We start from the raw sequence: 8,933 nt of genomic DNA on the forward strand, positions 1-8,933 counted from the left end.
ACTATAATCATTCATCATCATGACTCGACATCTTAAGACAATTTTGCTGTTAAAAGAAAATAATAATCCTCATCCAAATAATTGATCATACACAACTTAAACAAACAGTACACTTAGCTCTTAGTTCTAATCCTTTCAAAGACAGACCATGAGATGGCAACACAAATAATTCATAAAATCATGTTTCCTTCCAAACAATAAGAAACAAAACCAGTCGACCGACCCCACTGTTGGCGGTATGCGGCAATGAAAAGAACAATTTTTCATTTACTGCCCTACCCTAACCAACATCTCAGAACACTCGTCATTAAATGGATTCAGATGTTTGGAAGAAAACAAGTATTACGAGGCCCAATGTTCTTACAGGCTGTTTTGCCTGGATTAAATCATCCAGAACTAACAGATGGATATGGAGGGGCTGAAAAGGGCAGAATATATGGGGAGGAAAATCATTTATAAGAGAGGAGCAGAGCAAGCACAAGACAGCACAAGAAATTATCATCTCAGGAAGATTCTAGGACCTTTAAGAATAATCTTCAAAGAATCTCCAGTTAGTCTGTTCACTTGAATGGCTTTGTAGAAATAACAAATTTAAAAAGATTTAAGAATTAATGGGCAGAGTCAGTGATCGTTTATGACTTTAGCAGAGCCCAGCTGTAAAGCCTACTTGATGTGGAGGGCTCTGAGCACATTGGGGGCTGGTTGAGAACGCTGATAATTATCTTAAGCAAGGGTAATCATTATCTGAAAAGGCCATCATCTTTAAGGGTTTCAGTATGGCCGCAATTTTGAAGACGCATATTAAATTATTTCATGAATATTTGCTTCTTTTTCATGATGATTTTATAACTTGTCACAAATTGAATGTTTGAGAATATTTGACGCTGCTCTTTTATGCGGTAATTACATCACTTTGAATTAACAGCTGAAACCGATAGACAGACAACAGAACGGAGATATCATCAAGTCACAAATGATGAACAGGCCAAATTGTACGATAAAGTTCAGACTTTTCTAGTCAACTGCCATGTTTATCTCATCATGCAAATTAGGAGAAAATATTCCTCGCAGCTAATGTTGTGTGCCTTATCATACTCGGGCCCTGTTAATATGGAGATTTATAACTGACAAAATAAAAACACTATCTATTTATCAGGTGCTTGTGTCACTCAAATAAAGAGAAAGCAGCACAATATAAACTTCAAAATAACACTGTATACACTCATTTGTGTATAGTAACAATTTGATTTTTTTTTAAATGTAGTCTGGATTGTCTGGTCCAGGTCGATTATTTACAGAACACAGTCATTTAGCTGGAATATTGCTGAGTGCAGCGATAAACAACAACAAACAAACAAACAATGAAATACTAAAAACTACTTGTGATAAAGTGCTAATGATAACATGATAATTGACACAGCATACAGATATTAAGAAATTACAAATTTACAAATGAAACAAAATATGCTTTGTTACATTGATGAAATAAGAAATTAAAAAACACCATTAACATATTTAAAAAAAAATACAACTAATAATTAATCAACATTTAATTTCATCAGAGAAGCAAGACATTAAATATGGGCTGGAGGTTGAACTCGAATATGCCTTTAACAATTTCCAAAACAAAATACCAGCATTTACGAGGATCCTGAATTCCACAACTGTGAGGGAAGCACTTAAAACTTCCACAAAGATAACTGGAATACCAAGATGATGCCCTTTTACAAAGCCTGGTCAAAGGGAGACAACTCTCTGAAGCCACATTTTCAAGCCCAATGCCTATCTCTATGGATAAGCTGCCAGATGTCCTCGTCACTTGGGCTGTCTGTATCATCTGGTATCGCATCCTTGTGTGCTGATATCACTGTTATCGCCAAGGAACAATGGGAGCCGGCTACTCACACAAGTGAGGTGTCTCGTCAATCACTCATCCTATATACACCGAGCGTGGTCAATACTGCTCTTGTTTGTAACCTCCATCCGACTCGGTTATCACTGAACTGGGATATGTATGTAGATAAATCTGACATACACAAGAGGATTGCAGAAGGTGGAAATGATTGTCACGGAGATGGAGAGAAACAGTTTAGAAACGAGATTAGTTTCAGCAACAGTGATTGGATGAAGCTGGTTTTAGGGCAACTGAAATGGGGTTTAACATTGCTGTTGTAGTTTATGGCACTTATACAGCGACATGCATATAGCTGTTTGTATTAATCTGGAGTAATGCTGGTTTTATAGTGCTCTTCCAATAAGATACCATGCCGCTGTTTAACATGGATATCCAGCTCACACACAGTATACTGACTCCGATTGACCAGTCCTTGTTTTAGCCCCTTAAGGCAGAGCGCCAGGCAGGGTAACAACAAGTATCATCTTTTAACGTCTTTTGGCATGACGCGGCCGGGGATCAAACCCGGACCTTCCGCTCTCTGGGCAGACGCTCTAGTAGACACTAGACAAAGACCAAAGATTTATTGCAAAGAGCATCCTATATTTGAGACAGATTGCAAAATTTGCTGCATGACATGGAAACAAAAACAATAACAAACGAAGAACAAGCATGAAATACTCACATCCCCCGCTAATATGACAAGTCCAGTTATGTGCAAGACATTAGCCCTCTGGAAACGAGAACAACCGCCATTTTCAGTCTAAGTCAAAGTTGTTGCCATGGAAAATCAAAAAAGAAATTGACAAATCCCAAACTATAAAAAGGCACCAGTTTACAACTTGACTTATCTGTGTGCCAAGTTTAGTGAAGAAATATTCTACAGTTTTCAAGATCTGCTCCAAAGTCAAAGTCATAACCATGGAAACTCAAAAGAGAAAATTTTCAAAAATTCTAAATTATCAAAAGGCACCAGTTCACCACAAGACCTATCTATGTGCCAAGTTTGGTTTAGATATCTCTCATAGTTTGTGTGTTCTGCTCCGGAAACGAAACATGACGGACAGATGGACAAACGGAAGGATAGACGGACAGCACTTTGTGGTGGGGGATAACACTGGAACTAATATTGAAAGTCGATGTACATGATATGGTCAAAATACTAACATTGTAGACCCGTGAAGATGCGGGGTAGAATAGGTCTTCAGCAACCCATGCTTGCCGTAAAAGGCCACTATGCTCGTCATAAGAGACGACGAACGGGATCGGGTGGTCAGGTTCGCTGACTTGGTTAATGCATGTCATCATATCCCAGTTGTGTAGATCGATGCTCATGATGTCCATCACTGCATTGTCTGGTCCAGATTCACTTATGTACAGACCGCTGTCATATACCCCGGGTAGCTGTAATATTGGTGAGTGCGGCGTTAAACAACAAACCAACCAACTAACCAAAATTGTAGACGTATCATATCATGCAAAATTGAATAAACAAAACAGATAACATTGGAGCAGTTTGGAACATTATTTGACTTTGTGAAAAGGAATTTACTTCAATTGGCATATTTTAGAAAGGACCATAGTCATTATTTAGCTTTTCAAAAACTTCATTTCTGTCAATTTCAAATTTTTGCCACGTAAAATATAATACATTTCATCATCTATAGTGGCACATCCTGTACATACATGTTCATTTTGTGTGTTTGTGATCCGCTTTAAGAGAAAGTCCTGTGTTCTATTCTGTATGTGGGTGGTAACATTGCATGAATCTGCCTCACTGGCCCAGGAAAACTGATTGTGGGACACCTTTAAGCCAAAGATCTAGCACAAGCAAGGCCAAGCATGTTCCTTTAATAAACTTACTTCTAAAGTCTTTTGTCATGAAGTCAATTTTCCATCTTCTGTCGTTCACAACAGTTGGAATATTTAGTGGTGGCATGTTTACTGTATTCTGGAATTAGAAAATGTGGTCGTGTTGTACAATGCTGATAGTTGTATAGCCTTGCTACAAGGCTGTATTGAAAGAAAAGTCCATGGATGTATGGTAATTCAATCCTCCTAATAGGCAAGTCTAGATATGTGGATAATCTTAAAACTTATGATTTAAACTAATGATTATTGCCTTAGAGACTTGTGCAAGTCTAACAGTTGTAAACAAATTGGAAGAGGGTAAACAGTGTTGATATTTGTAATCAATGATATTATAAAACAGGGTTGATTAAAGTAAACAACATTGTTTTCGTAATCAGTCTTGATAATAGAACAGTAGTCATTTTCATCTGTTTTCTGGGACACATCTTTTGGGTTGGACAAAGATGCAAGGATCTTTTGCAACATGTGAAACAAATTTATCAGTAATCTGAGTTGAAGGAAATCACAATTATACCAGTTATCTGAAATCATGGCCTTGTGTGCCCCGAATGCCATTAAGCAGTTTCCTGCTTCCAGAAGAGCAGTCAGTCATCAGTCAATCAGGCTGTTGTGACAGATAGTTCTCTCCACAACTCCAACATGGGGGATTCCAGCAAGAAGGGGATTCCCCAACAACCATCCCTGTCTGACAACTTCCTCGAGTCACTCTCTAGAAGACAACCCACCAGCTTCATGTCACTTATCAAATCTGTACAAGTTTATATCTTGTCTTCCAGGTTTAACCTGTTCACCAGGGCAAAACCAGCATGATTTTGGGCCAGGAATAATAGCTTACCCCCCCCCGTCCCCCCAACCACATCCATCCATCCCTACTCCTGTATCTGTTCGTATCCCCCTTACCTACCTTACAACCCCCCCTTTTCAATCCGTGGCTTATCTCACACAAGACATTTTTATAGACATTTTCATGGAGTGATTCACCACTGCCCTCACAAACTGCCTTCCCCCCTCCAAACCCAGCTCCTATTTATGCTGGCTAAGAGTACGGAACTCTCCACGTTCTCCGGTTCAGAGCTATGGCAGTTCTAAACAGGCAGGTAATTGAAGATAATCTGCCCAACTTGACACCTGGAGCACACCGGGGACCCACAGCTTCATAAATATTCATAAACACTGGTCGTAAAGATTGAAAAGCCTCTTTTAAAACTGAGTTAATCAAGAACGACTTGATAAATATGTTTTTGATGAAAACAAGACTTCTAGGTGTAAGTGTGCACGTCTTGTCAAATTAGGAGTGAAATGAAAAGCCCTAAGAACTGTTCTGATTAATTTATACATGTACATCTATGTTCAATTAAACATATGTAAGTCAAGTTGTTCCATCAAAAGATCTGATTATATAAACAAAGTATTGACATTAATAAAGTCCAACTTAACCGACTAAAAGTAAATTGTAATTACCAACTTGCTTCAAGGGTTCATTGAGTGGAAACTGTCAGTTTCTGAAAAATACTGGATGAACGTCTGTACATACCAAGGCTTCAAGGGAGTTGGAAGCTACAGACCTAGGCTCCAATTGCAAGGGAGTTGGAAGCTACAGACCTAGGCTCCAATTGCAAGGGAGATGGGAGCTACAGACCTACGCTCCAAGGGAGATGGAAGCTACAGACCTAGGCTCCAAGGGAGATGGGAGCTACAGACCTAGGCTCCAAGGGAGATGGAAGCTACAGACCAAGGCTCCAAGGGAGATGGGAGCTACAGACCTATGCTCCAAGGGAGATGGGAGCTACTGACAAAGGCTCCAAGGGAGGTGGAAGCTACATACCAAGGCTCCAAGGGAGATGGAAGCTACAGACCTTGGTTCCATGTGAGATGGAAGCTACAGACCTAGGCTCCAAGGGAGTTGGAAGCTACAGACCAAGGCTCCAAGGGAGATGGGAGCTACAGACCAAGGCTCCAAGGGAGATGGAAGCTACAGACCTAGGCTCCAAGGGAGTTGGAAGCTACAGACCAAGGCTCCAAGGGAGTTGGAAGCTACATACCAAGGCTTCAAGGGAGTTGGAAGCTACAGACCTAGGCTCCAAGGGAGTTGGAAGCTACAGACCTAGGCTCCAAGGGAGTTGGAAGCTACATACCAAGGCTTCACGGGAGTTGGAAGCTACAGACCTAGGCTCCAAAGGAGATGGAAGCTACAGACTTAGGCTCCAAGGGAGATGGAAGCTACAGACCTAGGCTCCAAGGGAGGTGGAAGCTACAGACCAAGGCTCCAAGGGAGATGGAAGCTACAGACCTAGGCTCCAAGCAAGATGGGAGCTACAGACTTAGGCTCCAAGCAAGATGGAAGCTACAGACCAAGGCTCCAAGGGAGATGGGAAGCTACAGACCAAGGCTCCAAGGGAGTTGGAAGCTACAGACCTAGGCTCCAAGATAGATGGAAGCTACAGACCTAGGCTCCAAGGGAGATGGGAGCTACAGACCAAGGCTCCAAGGGAGATGGGAGCTACAGACCAAGGCTCCAAGGGAGATGGGAGCTACAGACCTAGGCTCAAAGGGAGATGGAAGCTACAGACCAAGGCTCCAAGGGAGATGGGAGCTACAGACCTATGCTCCAAGGGAGATGGGGAGCTACAGACCAAGGCTCCAAGGGAGGTGGAAGCTACATACCAAGGCTCCAAGGGAGATGGAAGCTACAGACCTAGGCTCCAAGGGAGATGGAAGCTACAGACCAAGGCTCCAAGGGAGATGGAAGCTACAGACCTAGGCTCCAAGCAAGATGGGAGCTACAGACTTAGGCTCCAAGCAAGATGGAAGCTACAGACCAAGGCTCCAAGGGAGATGGGAAGCTACAGACCAAGGCTCCAAGGGAGATGGGAAGCTACAGACCAAGGCTCCAAGGGAGATGGAAGCTACAGACCTTGGTTCCATGTGAGATGGAAGCTACAGACCAAGGCTCCAAGGGAGATGGAAGCTACAGACCTAGGCTCCAAGCAAGATGGGAGCTACAGACTTAGGCTCCAAGCAAGATGGAAGCTACAGACCAAGGCTCCAAGGGAGATGGGAAGCTACAGACCAAGGCTCCAAGGGAGATGGGAAGCTACAGACCAAGGCTCCAAGGGAGATGGAAGCTACAGACCTAGGCTCCAAGGGAGATGGGAGCTACAGACCTAGGCTCCAAGGGAGATGGGAGCTACAGACCAAGGCTCCAAGGGAGATGGGAGCTACAGACCTAGGCTCCAAGGGAGATGGGAGCGACAGACCTAGGCTCCAAGGGAGATGGAAGCTACAGACCAAGGCTCCAAGGGAGATGGGAGCTACAGACCTATGCTCCAAGGGAGTTGGAAGCTACAGACCAAGGCTCCAAGGGAGGTGGAAGCTACAGACCAAGGCTCCAAGGGAGATGGATGCTACAGACCTATGCTCCAAGGGAGTTGGAAGCTACAGACCAAGGCTCCAAGGGAGGTGGAAGCTACATACCAAGGCTCCAAGGGAGATGGAAGCTACAGACCTAGGCTCCAAGGGAGATGGGAAGCTGCAGACCAAGGCTCCAAGGGAGATGCAAGCTACAGACCAAGGCTCCAAGGGAGATGGAAGGTAGAGACTATGCTCCAAGGGAGATGGAATCTACAGTCTATGCTCCACATGAGATGGGAAGCTATAGTCTATGTTCCATGCGATATGGGAAGCTACAGACCTAGGCTCCAAGGGAGATGGAAGCTACAGACCAAGGCCCCAAGGGGTATGGGGGGTACAGTCTATGCTCCAAGGGGGATGGAAGCTACAGTCTATGCTCCGAGCTAGATGGAAAGCTATACTCCTATGCTCCGGCACAAGAGAATATATGATTAATGTTCTCATTAACGCTTCTGTGGCCGGCCTTATGTTTAGAACTGTAGCACATGTCACTGACTGACGTCTCTTGGGGAAAATGTGCAATATTCACAAACAATATTTTCGTTAATAAGTACCAACTTTCTTGCAGAATGACTAACATCAGTGTCTTTAATTTGCCAACGGAATGTTACATTGATACTTTTAGGTAATTAACACTCGCTCACCGTTCACCGTTCAGTCTGTGTTACCGCCAAGAATGTGGTCGCGCATGCTGCGCACGACTTGCACGTGCAACATACTTAAAGCGTCAGAAGTCAGTCGATTGGAATGTGTTAATTCAACAACCACTTTGCACTCACGTTTATTGCGTGCCTACCTTGTTTTCACATCAGCGTAAATAACTCTGACTTTTTACTGCAAACTGCCCTCGACTGTCGAACTTCTTGAAGGGGTTTGTTCACAACTACTCCGCATTGAACATATGAAATAAGTTTATCGAAGCATTTTACCTGTTCCATGCACACTTCGACTCAAACACTGTCTTACTTTGAGTTCCCGAGTGGAATCAAGGTGGCCCGACACCAAGCAAAAAAACCCTCACAAAATACGTTTTCATTCTAAAATGTTTCCCATGCAACTAGTTCTATCTTCTGAATGTCTGAACACGGCTTCCGTGGCTAACGAAAGGGCACAGCTAATAAATTGCCGACTTGACTTCAACCGTTTTAATTCACACACTCATAGACCAACATCTGAAAAGAACAAATCTTACAGAAAAAAAACAGTTGTTAAATTACCTTACTAAATATAATAAATTGGAGCCCAGAAACTCTCTTTATTTTCAGATACTGCAGTAATCTAGACATGCCCATTATAATTGGCTTGCGTAGGTTGTTTTCGATACATTGTTTCAGGGTCTGTATGAAGATTAACTCATTCACTAGGAATCAGTCGGTCGCGGCATGCACTTTCAAAGTTGCTTTAATTTTCCTCCAAAATTCCATTCCAGTTTTATCTAAATATATTTCCAAAATCGAAGGGCATGGTCCTTTACACGAAGTCTGAATAATAACCGGAGGAAAATACAGACTACGTTTCAAAATGCATTTGTCATTTTTTGTTTTTATCAAAGTTTTAACATGAATAACGTCCACCGCGTTGATTTCGCAACTTCCTTGATTTGTCCTGGATGTGTGGGAACATGCAAGTGAATGAGGAAGACAACACGTCGCGTTGCCTATTTCTTAAATACCACAAACAAAGGAGGAACAGACGTCATCATTAACCACTTAAAGAGGGGCTGTGATCCAAGGTCATGTTAACGGTTGCCAAACCT

The sequence above is a fragment of the Haliotis cracherodii genome, unplaced genomic scaffold, assembly GCF_022045235.1.
Source record: "Haliotis cracherodii isolate W230 unplaced genomic scaffold, xgHalCrac1.p SCAF_5, whole genome shotgun sequence".
Lineage (NCBI taxonomy): Eukaryota > Metazoa > Mollusca > Gastropoda > Lepetellida > Haliotidae > Haliotis > Haliotis cracherodii.